Source organism: Lathyrus oleraceus, chromosome 7, assembly GCF_024323335.1.
Source record: "Lathyrus oleraceus cultivar Zhongwan6 chromosome 7, CAAS_Psat_ZW6_1.0, whole genome shotgun sequence".
Classification (NCBI taxonomy): domain Eukaryota; kingdom Viridiplantae; phylum Streptophyta; class Magnoliopsida; order Fabales; family Fabaceae; genus Lathyrus; species Lathyrus oleraceus.
In genome coordinates, this window is record NC_066585.1 from 532,285,021 (window position 1) to 532,300,848 (window position 15,828).

Consider the following 15,828-nt stretch of genomic DNA (forward strand, 5'->3'; position numbering starts at 1 on the left):
AAAAAGGACCATTGGAATCTAGCATTCCGGTGGGAACCTTCGAACGGGTTCCGAGCCACGCGTTTTGGGTTAACCGTTCTATTTTTCTTTCGTACCTAAAACAATTTAATTAACTTGGACAAGAAAAGGACCATTGGAATATAGCATTTCAGTGTAACCCTGGAACAATTGAGTCCAAAGTGCATGTCTTGTTCTTATTGAGTTTTCATTTTTTTAAACCATTTCAATTTCAATTTAAATCATGTCTAAATTCAATTCATTTTAAAACCATTTCAATTTCAATTTAAATCATGTCTAAATTCAATTCATTTTAAGCCATTTTCGATTTCAATTTAAATCATGTCTCAATTTATATGAATCAAACCTCGACCAAACATGGTGACTTTTCTCGATCAAATGCAAATATTGAAAATCTTTTTTTAACAAACTCGAAAGAAGAGGACCATTCGAATCTTGCATTCCGGCGGGAACCCTCGAATAATCAGTCCTGAACCACGCGTTTTGGATTAACCGTTCATTTCTTTCATTCTTAAAACACTTTAATTAACGTGGACAAAATAAAGACCGTTGGGATCAAGCATTCTGGCGTAACCCTTTGAACATTTGATTCTCATCAAGTGTTCGTTGTAGAGTAAATAATTTTCTTAAATAATTCAAATGAAAAAGGACCATTGGAATCTAGCATTCCGGTGGAACCCCGAGTGATTGATCCCGAGGCTCATGTCTCGTTCTCATCAAATATTCGTCATTCACCTAAAAATACTTAATCTTTATTAAATATTTTTCACCAATAAAGATGGAAATGGAACATGGTGTATACCGTGCACTCCTGAGACTAGGATTCGAGATGGATATCTCGCTCATCCAAGTTCTCGCCATTACTCAAAATACATCCAACCAATCAAACTCTTTTTCGCCGCCGTGCGACTAATCAAAGAACCTTTTTCATAAATGAAAGATATATTGTCTTAAGGTGATGCAAAACAATGTTTCGGCCACGATTGTTGAGTCGAGATAAGTGACGCTTTTCCGAATGTAGATTTATAAATCCGTTTGATGTGTGGTATGCGTCCATTCCTCATCTGTTTTGGGTAAAACAATGTTTTCGTCGATTAATACAATATAGCTTTCGCTAAAATCGACCAACAAACAAACATTTTTCTACCCGGAACTACGTAAGCCTTGATTTCTCTTTTGAGATACGTAGGAGCAGGATTTGTAAATCTTGTCAGGCCCACTAATAAAAAACTTAGGTTTAGTCCTTCGTCAAAAATCCAAAAATATTTCTTCTCTCTTCTATTCTTTCTCTCCCTCATTGTAACTTAAGAAGACTAACATAAGCTAACATACAAAACGAAACTAACTAAATGGTTCCCGTTGAATACAATGGACGTGAGGGGTGTTAATACCTTCCCCTTGCTTAACCGACTCCCGAACCCTGATATTGGTTGCGACGACCATAATCATTGTCGTTTTGTCTTGGGTTTTATCGATATTTCCTCTTTCCTTTTTAGGAATAAATAAAGTTCGGTGGCGACTCTGTTCAGTCCATCAATTGCGAGCGTGCGATTGCGCTTCGCTTTAAAGTCGTATCCCCATTTTTCGAGGTGCGACAGATGGCGACTCTGCTGGGGAAGGGAACATCCCTAAGTGAGTCAACCCTAGTTCAGTTAGGTTTTCGTATGTGTGTTAGCTTTGTTTGTGTTTTTTCTTCCTTTGTTATATGCTTTCTTTATCTCTGTTTTATCGCATTTTTATATATGTATATATATCTATGTGTGGGTGTTGGGATTTTGATATTATGAATAAAGCTCTACACCCGAGCTTTGGAAAAAGAAGAGAGAACACATAAGTTAGAATTGGAAGTTGTGTAGTGTTAGTCCCCAAGGGTCACTCCTTGCGTGTATAGCATGAAGACTCCCCTAGAGTAGACCTGTTTGTAGATCTCGTTGTAAGACAGCTAGCCTGTTGCATGACGTTGATTCATGAAGGGTCCATGACTCTAGGAGCCCCTCTTAGAACCAGTTCCTGCTTTGGTGGTTGTGTAATGATGGACTCCAAGGGCCTCTCCTTTTTGCACCCAACATGAAAACCCCGCTCAGAAGAGACCTTGCGTCACTCTTGTCATAAAACGGCTAGCCTGTTGCATGATGTTGATACGATTATGGTCCATGACTCTGGGAACCTTATCAAAAATATAGAAACTATCCCGTGAGTGGGTTTATGGGTAGAAATACTAGAACTATCTGTTAAGGAGCCTACCTAGTAGGATGTTCTGAGTTACTCATGTTATCCCAGACTCTAACTACCTGGATTGCATTTTATTTGCATACCAAAACATAAAAAATACATTGCATCCATGCATATACCATTGCATATGCATTCATCATCATGCATTTCATATCATTTTTCGAAAATACCAAAAAACTCATCCATCCTTTGTCCATAATCAGCAAAGTGATTCTCAACACGTGTTTAAAACAAAGAACCATGTCTCAGGAGATGATGGACGAGCTAAGGAAAAGCCAAGAAGCACTGAAGGAGGAACTTAATCTTTTGAAGAGCCAAATGAGATGGGTCTTGGAAACCCTGCAAGCCTTATCGAAGAAAGAGGGCCATCCTATACCCATTGCTACAACAGAGGGAGAAACTACCCCACATCCATCTGGTGTTACCCTAAGTCAAGGGAAATTCTATATGGAAACTCCTCGTCTACCGGCATATGGCCCTCCCTCAAGACGTCATCATCAACATCCTCTGTCTATTCCTCCTCAAAATCACCAAAGTCAGGTTCAGAACAAAAATCAGAATCAGAACAAGAGGAACAAAAATCACAACGACCCAATTTCGGTGCCATATAGCAAGCTCTACCGACAGCTGATCCAGAATGCTTTGGTGACCCCTCGAGCTCTCACACCTACGTCACCATACCTACCATGGTACAATCCAAATGCAACATGTGAATTCCATAAAGGAGCATTGGGACATGACTTGGATTCTTGCTTAGCGCTAAAAGCCTTGGTACGAGAGTTGATTAACAAAAAGAGTTTAATCTTTGAAGAAGATCACCCGAAGGTCAAGTGCGAATACCATACTGGAACAATGGGGCACTCCATCGAGGAATGCAAGAGTTTCAAGCTCAAGTTGTAAAGATTGATTGACATAAGGTCACCGACACTCAAGGAGGAAGGCTCAGGTACATATACCTTGATTTCTAGGCCAGGTAATGAGAAAGGGAAAGGACCCTTGAAACCCCTCAAGGTTTTGTTCCACAAGGAAGATGTCAGGGATGTGGCTAATGAGCTATCATTGTTTCCTGGTAAGAGCATTGAGATACCGTTTTGGATTTCCAATATCACGACCCATACCAATGAAAGAAAATAGGAGAAGTGAGTAGTGGATCCAAGAGGGTTGCGTTCAACGATGAGATTGAAGGAAAACAATTTGAAGATCATCATGCCAATGTCAAAAAGCTTGTTGATCCCAACCTTCAAGTTTGAAGAAGTCAATTCCCTAAAGCTGGCAATCATTTGGCTGTCTCAGCATTTCTTTTGTAGTTTCCTTGCATGTTGATTGTTAATTGCTTTTAAGCATTGTTGTTTTCTTTGAATTGGTAAGATTAATGAAATGTTTATGCATCTTTTGAATTAACCCATTCGTATTCACTCGTTTTTCATTCTTGTTAAAAACAAAAATACTCATCTCATTCACTTTTGTTTATCAAACCGTTATGTTGACAAAGATTGGAAGGAGGATGATGAAAACGAAACACCTGAAATTGTTGTGGTATGCTTTTGAGTAAAACCTTGTCGATGATGTAAGGCATTGTTTCAAATCCCCAAACACTGAAGAGATAAGGAGTTAATCCCTAGTCAACAACTTTGAGCCTAGAAGTTGGAGTTTATTTCGGATCTAAAACCCTTAATCTTAACCTGGGGCAGGGTAGTCGTGTTCAGATAGTTTGATTGTGCATTCGATCTTTCAAAAAAAAATCGTCCATATGTACGCCCTCCAAATAGGTTCAACCACATGTTATCTTTCACGCACATGTTGAAGTGTCAAAGAAGCTAAGAAAAGCTAAAATTAGTGTTGGTTGATCCTCATCCACCAATAATGTGGCAGTCAACACCTTTAAAAAATAGAAAAAAAAAAGCCCGCTAAGTCAAATACCACAAAATGACTTAGGAAAAAGTTAGGGCATCCCGGTGGGCCGAAAGCTTCAAAGAAGCGGTCCAGGCAAAATTAGGGATAAAATAAATCAATCAAAGGAGGTCATTAAATCCTCAACAAAAACAAAATAAGATGACTGCCATTTCAAGAAAATTCGTCTTGAATCCTCATCACACCTTCCAACCCTCTTGGAAGTCGAATGCGTGTATCGAATTAGCTGAACGTAGGATCTGGAGATCATCAAGAAGAAGGGGTGGGTAAAAATAAATTTTGAGCCTTATATCCTTTTGTTTCAAAAAACCGTGAACCAGGCCACGTTACAACCCTTAAAAGACCTAATTGAGACAGGGTTTATTTTGAAAGCATACTATAATAAGGTTGTGTTAACTTGACTCCAAACGATTTTTGTTAATCATTTGATTGCACTAACTTGCATGCTGTGAATGACTTGATCACCATTGTGTTCTTATCAACGACTCGTTCACTGTATTTCACCCATTCATATCAATAAACTTTGAGTTCAAATTTTTGCATGAACATTGAATTAAAATTACCATTTTTTGAATGCACAATCTTATTTGCGAGTCAACACTTAGCATCAAAGAAATTCCAACAATATGCAGTTAAGGAAATTGATAAAGTGAAAGAAGTCCAAACAGGGGAAATCACTTTGAGTATCATTCAATCCGATCCAATCACCCCAAGGTTCAGTTAGCCAAGAGTAATTTGCTTCAAGACTCAGACCGGGGCAAGCCACCTCAGAGCTCAGTGAGTCCAACTATCCAAAGGACAGTCAATCAAGAGTCTACCATTCCAACATTTGGTTAGTCAAGTTCGGACCACTACAAGTCTCGAACACTTGGGGCAAGCCATCTCGAGGTAGTCTCATGGCAAGTTGTTTCCAAACTCACTTTCAAAGTGAATATTTCCAAAGACCCAACAAACTGGGGCAAGATGAGCCACAAAGGGGCAGACCCCCTTCATGCTTTCAAACTGCTCAAACAAATCCTGTCATACGTCAACAACTATTGAGTTTAAGATGAGTACCCGGAAATTATGCTAGCATGATTCATTAATCCTCCAAAAGGATCCCATTGGCTAAGTTGTGGTTGTCAAGCTTGATAGAATTCTCCTTTGATAACATCTATCATAAAATATTTGGTTGAGTTCTCGGTGTTAAGGAATCACGAGCTTCCATAAAACGCCTTTACAAACTCCCAGTCCACTCAAGTGTCAGCATTATCATAATCATGATCATTCATATATCATGCATAAAAGAAAATTCAAACCATGCATAGCCGAAATATACTTCGGGCTCATTTTGCATTGACCCAGGTCTTGTTGTTGATCCTATACCCTTTGACCTCTAATTCCAGTTTGTATTTGGTGCCCTTAAACCAACATCCGGTTTTCGTAGTCATTTTCAAGTCCAATTGTTGTTCGCAAAATCCGTTAAAGTTGGTTATAATCCATTACTTACGGTCAAAGTCCAATTGTTGTTGAGCTTTATTCAGGTCATATATGAACCTGTTGTTGAACTTTATTCCATTATCAGGTCATATATGAACCTGTTGTTCAATACTATTCAGGTCATATATGAACCTGTTGTTGAACTTTATTCCATTGTCAGGTCATATATGAACCTATTGTTCAATACTATTCAGGTCATATATGAACCTGTTGTTGAACTTTATTCCATTGTCAGGTCATATATGAACCTGTTGTTCAATACTATTCAGGTCATATATGAACCTGTTGTTGAACTTTATTCCATTGTCGGGTCATATATGAACCTGTTGTTCAATACTATTTAGGTCATATATGAACCTGTTGTTGAACTTTATTCCATTATCAGGTCATATATGAACCTGTTGTTCAATACTATTCAGGTCATATATGAACCTGTTGTTGAACTTTATTCCATTATCAGGTCATATATGAACCTGTTGTTCAATACTATTCATGTCATATATGAACCTGTTGTTGAACTATATTCCATTGTCAGGTCATATATGAACCTGTTGTTCAGTGCTATTCAGGTCATATATGAACCTGTTGTTGAACTTTATTCCATTGTCAGGTCATATATGAACCTGTTGTTCAATACTATTCAGGTCATATATGAACCTGTTGTTGAGCTTTATTCCAGTATTACCAGATTCTTGATATTCCCCAGCATTGTCAGGTCATATATGAACCTGTTGTTGAGCTTTTTTCCAGTATTGCCAGGTCGTATATGAACCTGTTTTGAAGAGTCTTTCTCTATGTTTGTTTCAGTGTTATCAGGTCATATATGAACCTGTTGTAGCATTTTTTTTCCTTATTCGGGTTTAGTAAGTCATATGTGAACTTACTACCGAAATCTCTTGTTTTCTAAGTATCATTCATCAAATGTCACTTTGAGTACTCCCTAGTGTGTGTCTGATTCTCCAGCAGGATTGTTTTCCCAGCAAGTTGTTTGTTACCATTTGTCTGTCTCCCTGTGGACCATCAACACTCCCCACAGATTGGTCTGTCTAGTAGCATCTCCTGTTAAGGGTTCACCATATCCCTAGCAGATAAAAATTACAAAAAAGAGAATCTTGCATCAGCGCATATCATATCATATCATATCATGTCATAGGGATTCAGGATCAAAATTCGGGTCTTCTTAGTATTTAACTATCTCCCACTATGATCATATGAAGAGTGTACTTCTTCAAATTCTCATGTTGAAGATACTTAAATAGGGGCAACTTTCATACCCCAATTTTGACCCTGAATCGCCGATTCAATACATTCATCATAGCTATTGCATGTCTACATAGCATACCATGCATTCCATACTGCATAGTGCCTAAAATATCAGTGGAAATAACTTTTTCGGATCTACAGGCAAATCGGTTGAATTAATCAACGGATGTGCGTCAAATCAGTGAACGAAAAATTTTAAAATCAAGCTTCTAGACATCAATTTTATTAATCTACGTTTCGCGTAGTTTAATCCGGTATGCTCGATTTATTTTTCAGCTAATTTTTCGGCCACCTTTTTGATCAGCTCAAGCCTGTATAACCGATCAAAATTTATTTCAAAGTTAAAAAGAAACGCTGTATTTTTCCAATAAGTTTATTTTGCACTGATCATTTTGGTGCATTCATTTTATTTTTCGGGCACTTTTGCGTCCAACTTTTTTTTATTTTTGAGTCCTGTTTGTTAGACTATGGCACGGATCTAGAAGGGGGGGTTGAATAGATCCCAATTAAAAACTTGAGTCGGCGCTACCAATTTAAAATTGGTTTTGAAAAATTGTTTTAAGTGCGGAAGCGGCCGAGGAAAAATGTTAGTCTAAAACGAACCGTTATTGGAAAACCGGATATGCGTTAAGCTAATGGATTAAATATAACGTGAAATACAAATGACTACACTATTTGCACAATCAATGATATATTTCACTTACTAGCAAGCTTAGTTCCAATGATCCAAAATACCAAATTAAACTAGATGCAAACTTAAGACAACTTTGGCTTATGCAAATTTACAAACACTTGGTGTGCATAAACACTCCAAGTGATATTTGAGTTGAGTAAGTAATTCAAATTGACCTAGTACAATATACTATTGTACTTTGTTATTCAAACAGGAGTTTTAATCTCTTACTCAATTTATATCAATGTTTGGTAAAATTACTTAAACTAAAATCACTTAATTTTTAAGCTGAAAAACGATTATGCAGAAAATTAAAGAAGACAGAGATTTGATGAGGCAGTTCCCCCGCCGTCCTCGCTTCGGGGTACGTCTGCCCTCAATTCTAAACTTAGAATTGAGATGATTTAATTAGATATCACCTGTGAAATTTAACCGTTTATACAAGGATTGCAAAGCAAGTAAACAACAGAACTCTCAATGTGTTGAATGATGCTTCCTATCCTTGCTCCTTGATTCAAGATGAATCAAGACCTTCGATCGTTGTTGCTAGACCTCCGATTCCAGCCCCTTTGCTGAAGAATCTTCCATTCTTCAAACCCTCGGCCCGGCTGATCTCAAACACAACGAATCGAACCCGAATCCTTCACTTCAATATCACCGAATCCGCTACTAGACTGAAGAAGACTTCCTCTTCTCAATCACCTTCGCTCAGCTGAATATTGATGAAGCAATTCGTCCAAAAACCCCCAAACTCAAACCGGTATTGGAGGACAAAACCCTAACGGTTTTATTCAAGAAAGAACCTGCCACAAGCTTCAACCCGAACCGGATTCTCCGATCACAGCTTTGAACCTTATCACCTATAATCGATCACGAACCATGTCAAAAATGATTGTGTGTAGTTGATGTGTTGTGAAATGTTGAAGATGAAGATGATGAATCTTGGACACCTTTTTCACTCTTTCTTGTTTCCTTGAACACTTGAATTCAAATTTGCAAATGTTAGTTGATAAAAGTGATTTTACTTCTATTTATAGTAACAACTTACCAACCAAAAATAACAGCTTTTCAAACAGTGGAAAATACTCAGAAAACTGAGTTTACGCCCGAGCGGTCGACCATAGGTCGGCGTGTGCTGACCCGTGGGAAAATGAAAGTTTCATGCGCCGACCCTATGGTCGACTCAAGTCTTCCATGCGCTGACCCGTGGCCAACTGCACTATGCCATGCACCGACCTGTGGTCGACTCAAAGCCATCATGCGCTGACCAGTCACCAACTGGTCTGTGTTATGCGCTGACCCGTGGCTCATGCGCTGACCCGTGCGGTCGACTCAAAGCTTCCATGCGCTGACCTGTGGTCGACTCAAAGCATCATGCGCTGACCCGTGGTTCATGTGCTGACCAGTATGGTCGACTCAAAACCTGCACATCTGCACAATTTTATATTTTTGTGATTTTCATGCATTTTGTCATGATCACATCTTGTCCACATATGTTTTTAAGAATTATAACAGATTTAGATAATCATAGGAAAGGATACGATAGGTGATGTGTTGCATTTGTTTGTAGACGTGGAATCGACAATGCCGATTCATCTATGATGGTCATTTGTCATCATCGAAACTTGTGATTGTATGTTGTTTGACAATTTGCCCTTACACTGTTATTTTTATTCTTTTGCCAAAAAATAAAAAAAATTAAAAAGGTATAATCATGCTCTCATTTTAATTTCATCATGTTTATATAAAAAATGTGAAATTTATTTAAATTAATTAATTTAAATTGATTAAAGCTTCTAGAAAGGATATTCTAGGCATTTTTAATTGGTTAACAATGTTGTGATTCTTTGGTCCAATCGTAGCCTTTAATTCAAATTAATCAGTGATCCCAATTGGAAAACACATGGATCCCTATCCTCAATTATCCTTCTCAACCAATGACCCTTTGACACATCACCAAAAACAAAAGCTAAAGAAGCACACATGATAGAATACCCTTTTGGACCAAAACGCCTCTCTCAACGTCTCTTTTTACCCTCTCTCCTCTCTCTCACTTCTCTAAAAAAAAAGATAAAAACAAAAATCTATTCTTCTTCCTGGACGCCACCTCACCCACACAATATATTTTCGGATCTCTCTCCTCACATTGGAGGGGGCCCTCGGTGGAAAATAAAAAGGAAATCCCTTTCTCTCTCACAAGAAACCACGAATCCTCTCTCTTCACTCTCCAGCTTCCTCTTCCACACACCAACCACAACCTACAATCCCTTCTCTTCTCACCGTATCCGCCGCCACTCCCTCACGAAACCCTCATCTTCTCCCTAACCACAAACGATGACAACCCTATTCCACCGTCAAATCCACCATCACTAGAACCACCACCAGATCCATAACCCAACGAATCGCCTTCATCTTCCTCGCCCACCAATCGTCTTCATCGTCTCTTTCACCACCCAACCATTCACAGCGAAAACCCTAAACCACCATTTCCTCTTCCGCCTCACCAACACAACCACCAAACCTCCATCATCAACCAGACGTGATACCACCACCATGACATCCCTCACCCAACACTTCCATCCTCGCCGCTCAAGAAGCCTTCAAGGGTTTTAACCTCGAAGACGAACTCTAACGACCAACTCAGCCACGTTCCTGTTGCCGTCAGCAAAGACGAACTCGACATTTCCGAACTTGGTTTTCCTTGCACCAACTAGGGAGTTAGCAAATCAGGTAGAGAAGGAGATACAAGAATCTGCGCCTTATCTAAACACTGTTTGTGTTTACGATGGGGTTTTCTTATGATATTCAGAAAATTGCGCTTTCACGTGGTGTTGACGTTGTGGTTGGAACACCTGGGTGACTAATTGACTTGTTAAATGGGAAAAGCCTTAAACTTAGTAAAATTCAGTACTTGGTACTTGATGAAGCCTATCAGATGCTAACTATGGGTTGCAAGAGTGGAATTTGCATATGGTCTGCTTCATATCCTGGAAACGCAGCATTTGCTAGATCTGGAACCATATCCTTTATAAGAAATCTATCGAGAGGCTCTGGAATTCGGTATCTCCTGGTTGCTTTTCATCTGCTTCTGTTCTGTTTCTCTACAAACAACCAATTTTTTTTCTCCTTTGAGTCAAGATGGCCATGACAAAATCAGCTATTGGTTTTGAAGGATACGAAAAGAGGCTTGAGATAACATTATTTTTGAGAAGGGAATTTTTCTCTGATCCTGCTGGGTTAGGTCTCCGAGCTTTGTCTAAAAACCAATTGGATGAAATTCTGAACCCAGCATAGTGAACTATTGTTGACTCACTGTCTAATGATTATGTTGATTCATATGTTCTTTCTGAATCAAGCGTGTTTGTGTATGCTTGCAAACTGATCATTAAAACCTGTGGGACTACGAAGTTGTTTCTGTCTATCCCTGCAATTCTTAAGCTTGCTGGTGGTCTTAACATTGCTGTGAAATCGGTTAGATATACTCGTGGTAGCTTCATCTTTCCCGGTGCTCAATCATTCCCTCATCGAAGCTTTTCTGAGGAAGTTGATGTTCTTAACAGCTATTTTGGCAAACTTGGTTCTGGTAGCCAAGCTTATATGATGGGTGATGCCGATAAGTCACAAATTTGGCACATTTACTCTGCCAGTGCTAAACTAGAAGCTTCACCGGAAGCTGCCCATGGCCTTGAAATGTGCATGACTGGTTTAGAAAAGAAAAAGGCATATGTGTTTTTAAGACAAGCACATCTTCAGCAGCTTTGATGACCAAGAATTCTGGAATCCGGAAGATCATTCCAAAATCTGACATATGTGACTTTGAATTTGATCCATGTGGGTATTCGATGAATGGAATTGAAGGGAATGCAATATCAACTATCCATGTCACACCTGAAGATGGATTCAGTTATGCTAGCTTTGAAGTTGTGGGTTATGAGTATGAAGAGAAATCTCTGAATGAAGTTGTTGAAAGGGTTTTAGCATGTTTCTATCTAGCTGAGTTTTCTATTGCTTTGCACATCGATATGAATGGTGAAAAACTTGATAAATTTCCTCTAGACGTTAAAGGATACTACTGAAAAAAGGACCATTGGAATCTAGCATTCCGGTGGGAACCTTCGAACGGGTTCCGAGCCACGCGTTTTGGGTTAACCGTTCTATTTTTCTTTCGTACCTAAAACAATTTAATTAACTTGGACAAGAAAAGGACCATTGGAATATAGCATTTCAGTGTAACCCTGGAACAATTGAGTCCAAAGTGCATGTCTTGTTCTTATTGAGTTTTCATTTTTTAAACCATTTCAATTTCAATTTAAATCATGTCTAAATTCAATTCATTTTAAAACCATTTCAATTTCAATTTAAATCATGTCTAAATTCAATTCATTTTAAGCCATTTTCGATTTCAATTTAAATCATGTCTCAATTTATATGAATCAAACCTCGACCAAACATGGTGACTTTTCTCGATCAAATGCAAATATTGAAAATCTTTTTTTAACAAACTCGAAAGAAGAGGACCATTCGAATCTTGCATTCCGGCGGGAACCCTCGAATAATCAGTCCTGAACCACGCGTTTTGGATTAACCGTTCATTTCTTTCATTCTTAAAACACTTTAATTAACGTGGACAAAATAAAGACCGTTGGGATCAAGCATTCTGGCGTAACCCTTTGAACATTTGATTCTCATCAAGTGTTCGTTGTAGAGTAAATAATTTTCTTAAATAATTCAAATGAAAAAGGACCATTGGAATCTAGCATTCCGGTGGAACCCCGAGTGATTGATCCCGAGGCTCATGTCTCGTTCTCATCAAATATTCGTCATTCACCTAAAAATACTTAATCTTTATTAAATATTTTTCACCAATAAAGATGGAAATGGAACATGGTGTATACCGTGCACTCCTGAGACTAGGATTCGAGATGGATATCTCGCTCATCCAAGTTCTCGCCATTACTCAAAATACATCCAACCAATCAAACTCTTTTTCGCCGCCGTGCGACTAATCAAAGAACCTTTTTCATAAATGAAAGATATATTGTCTTAAGGTGATGCAAAACAATGTTTCGGCCACGATTGTTGAGTCGAGATAAGTGACACTTTTCCGAATGTAGATTTATAAATCCGTTTGATGTGTGGTATGCGTCCATTCCTCATCTGTTTTGGGTAAAACAATGTTTTCATCGATTAATACAATATAGCTTTCGCTAAAATCGACCAACAAACAAACATTTTTCTACCCGGAACTACGTAAGCCTTGATTTCTCTTTTGAGACACGTAGGAGCAGGATTTGTAAATCTTGTCAGGCCCACTAATAAAAAACTTAGGTTTAGTCCTTCGTCAAAAATCCAAAAATATTTCTTCTCTCTTCTATTCTTTCTCTCCCTCATTGTAACTTAAGAAGACTAACATAAGCTAACATACAAAACGAAACTAACTAAACGGTTCCCGTTGAATACAACGGACGTGAGGGGTGTTAATATCTTCCCCTTGCTTAACCGACTCCCGAACCTTGATATTGGTTGCGACGACCATAATCATTGTCGTTTTGTCTTGGGTTTTATCGATATTTCCTCTTTCCTTTTTAGGAATAAATAAAGTTCGGTGGCGACTATGTTCAGTCCATCAATTGCGAGCATGCGATTGCGCTTCGCTTTAAAGTCGTATCCCCATTTTTCGAGGTGCGACAAATAGCAAATCCCCAATCGTACTTCTGCAATCGGTCCTTATGTTGCTCTGTTCCGCTTCTTCGAAATTCAGAGTTTCACAATCGGTCGTTTAGCTACTTGGAAATTATCATTTCCGCAATCGGCATTTCAAGGTAAAGTCATGGTTTCTCTTTTCTATGCTAAATATGGAAATTTATGGACAAACTTGTAAGGATTTATAAGAGTTGGATTTTCTAATATCATGCTTTATGTAGATCAATTTTTATATATTTTGTTTGATTTTGTCATTTGGTTGCTGTTTTTATTTTTGAAATCTAGGTATTCTAAATATGTCTTGTAAAAATTTGAGTTTATAAATATACTTGATGATTTTCAACATAGAAAAACATTTGGGATGAGCAGAGGTTTACTTATAAATGTCCTGTTATTTATTTACTGTATAAATTATATTATGATATCAAACTATATACGTATAAGTTGAAATTTGGTTTATGTCCAAATATATATATGTTTCATTGTCTTTACTTGTTTCTTAGTGTCTGGTGATACTTTAAATCCACTTCTATAAAATGGTCTAAACAATTACATTCAAGAATTAACGAAAAAGTGAAATCTGGAAACATAAATATTTCATGTTGTGCGAATAGTTTGGACTTTTCGTTTTGTAGGTTGAATGGATGATTGAAATTTAAGAATTGAGTGTTCTTACTTTTCAATTTATTTTTTTGGGTTAACATAAGGTCCATTACATCCAAAATACTTTCAGTCTGTGTTAACCTTTCAATGAAACTTGAAATTTTCCAACTAATTTATTCATATTTGCATGCATTGTTACTTAATGATTCTAAATTGGAATGCTTGCAGGTAAACTTAATGAACTATTCTTCACTTGGAAATGGGTCCCTCTCTAGATGGGCTATAACTTTAATGCCAGGTGGAAAGTTATTTTCTAACACCAGTAGGAAATGGGTCCTTCTTATGTTGTATGTAGAAGACAATGTACTTATTGGTAATATTGTTGGCAACAATAATCATCTCTTTTATCCTTATTGCATTTTTTGTTCTTGCTGTATTCATTTCCAGTAATATACTTGATAGGTCCATGATGATTATTGAACAATATGATTTACATCAATCAGATTTCTTATTATTTATTCAATTCTATCATTTCATTATTGGTTAACCTACATTTGGTTTCTAAATGTAATGTCTGTTATGTAATGTTACATTTTATCTAGGAAAAATCATATATAATATTATATAAATTATAATTGTCATACTTTAGCATAATTTGTCTATTATGTAATGTTACATTTTAATAATTTGTTAATAATATCACAAGAATAAAAAAGTTAATTTGGCGTCATACTTTGGGTGGAGAGGAAGGTCAAAGGAAAGTGTGTTAGGTTAGTTGGGATTCGGTTTGCAGGAGCGAGAATGATGAAGGATTAGACATCAAACATTGTGATCTCTTCGGTCCCTTCTTAGTAAATGGTTGCGGCAGATCACTTATGATCCATCTCCTCTTTGGAAAGATTTATTGTCCTTTAGATATGGTGATATGCATTCCAAAATTCTAAACCAATCTTTTAGGGTTTGGAATAAGAAAGATGCGATTTGATGGATGAATCTGCAGATCATTACTCACCTAGATTGTAATCTGTTCTCTTAACACATTAGTTGCAAATTGAGAAATGAGAAAATGATATGCTTTTTGTCTTGTGTGTGTTAGTTATTTCGGTTGGGGTCAAAACATTGTAATCTTCAAGACGAAGTAGGTTGTTGCTTGGGACTGCTTAGAAAGAATCAAGAGAATTAGTTGAGAGTTATATCAAGTTTATTTTAGAAATTCCATTTGTTGAGATGGGAAGGTTGGATGGTTGATCCAACTAAATGTATCTTTTATTCTTTTGTTGGGTTTTTGTTAGAGCTATTTAGAGTTTGTGTGTCCTCCTTGTATCAAGGGTTGAGTATCCCTTATTATTTCTCATAATACAAATTTGCTTATATTAAAAAAAACAATCTATCTGTGAGCGCCTATTAGCACTCTAATCACTACTAGTACTACAAAACACCGATATTATAAATTTTTAATCACGACTTTAAATAAACTAAACCTTAACATAAAATTTCTATTTTATTTTCTTTTAATTTAATTATTTTTTCAATCTTTAAATGCATATGCAAACATTTATCAAAATTATATAGCTTAACAATTTGAAGTAAAATGTAGAAGTGGAACAAATATTTACGCTACACAATTATATATTGCCTATTTTATTTTTTACTTTTTATATATTGTCTTTATTCAATAAAATAACTCATTACAATTATAAAGTGAAGCAGAGCGAGTCCAATCAATATTGAGGCCTGAGACGAGTTTTTTAATAAGTTCGATTCAATAATTTTTTTTTAAGTTGTGAATCTCTATATTTAAATTTGCTAGTAGACATTACTATAAAACAAGAACTTCAATCAACACAAAATTGAAATACAAAATTAAAATTAATTTAAAAAATTTAGATAAATAAAATCAGATTTATTTTTTGTGATACTCATTTTATTTTACTTCCACTATTGTT

General features: G+C 36.9%; 1 pseudogene; it reads left to right on the forward strand.

The window, feature by feature from the left end:
- Nucleotides 1-10,714: 10,714 nt before the first annotated feature.
- On the forward strand, nucleotides 10,715-11,652 carry LOC127105126 (S-adenosylmethionine decarboxylase proenzyme-like; annotated as a pseudogene).
- Nucleotides 11,653-15,828: the final 4,176 nt, after the last annotated feature.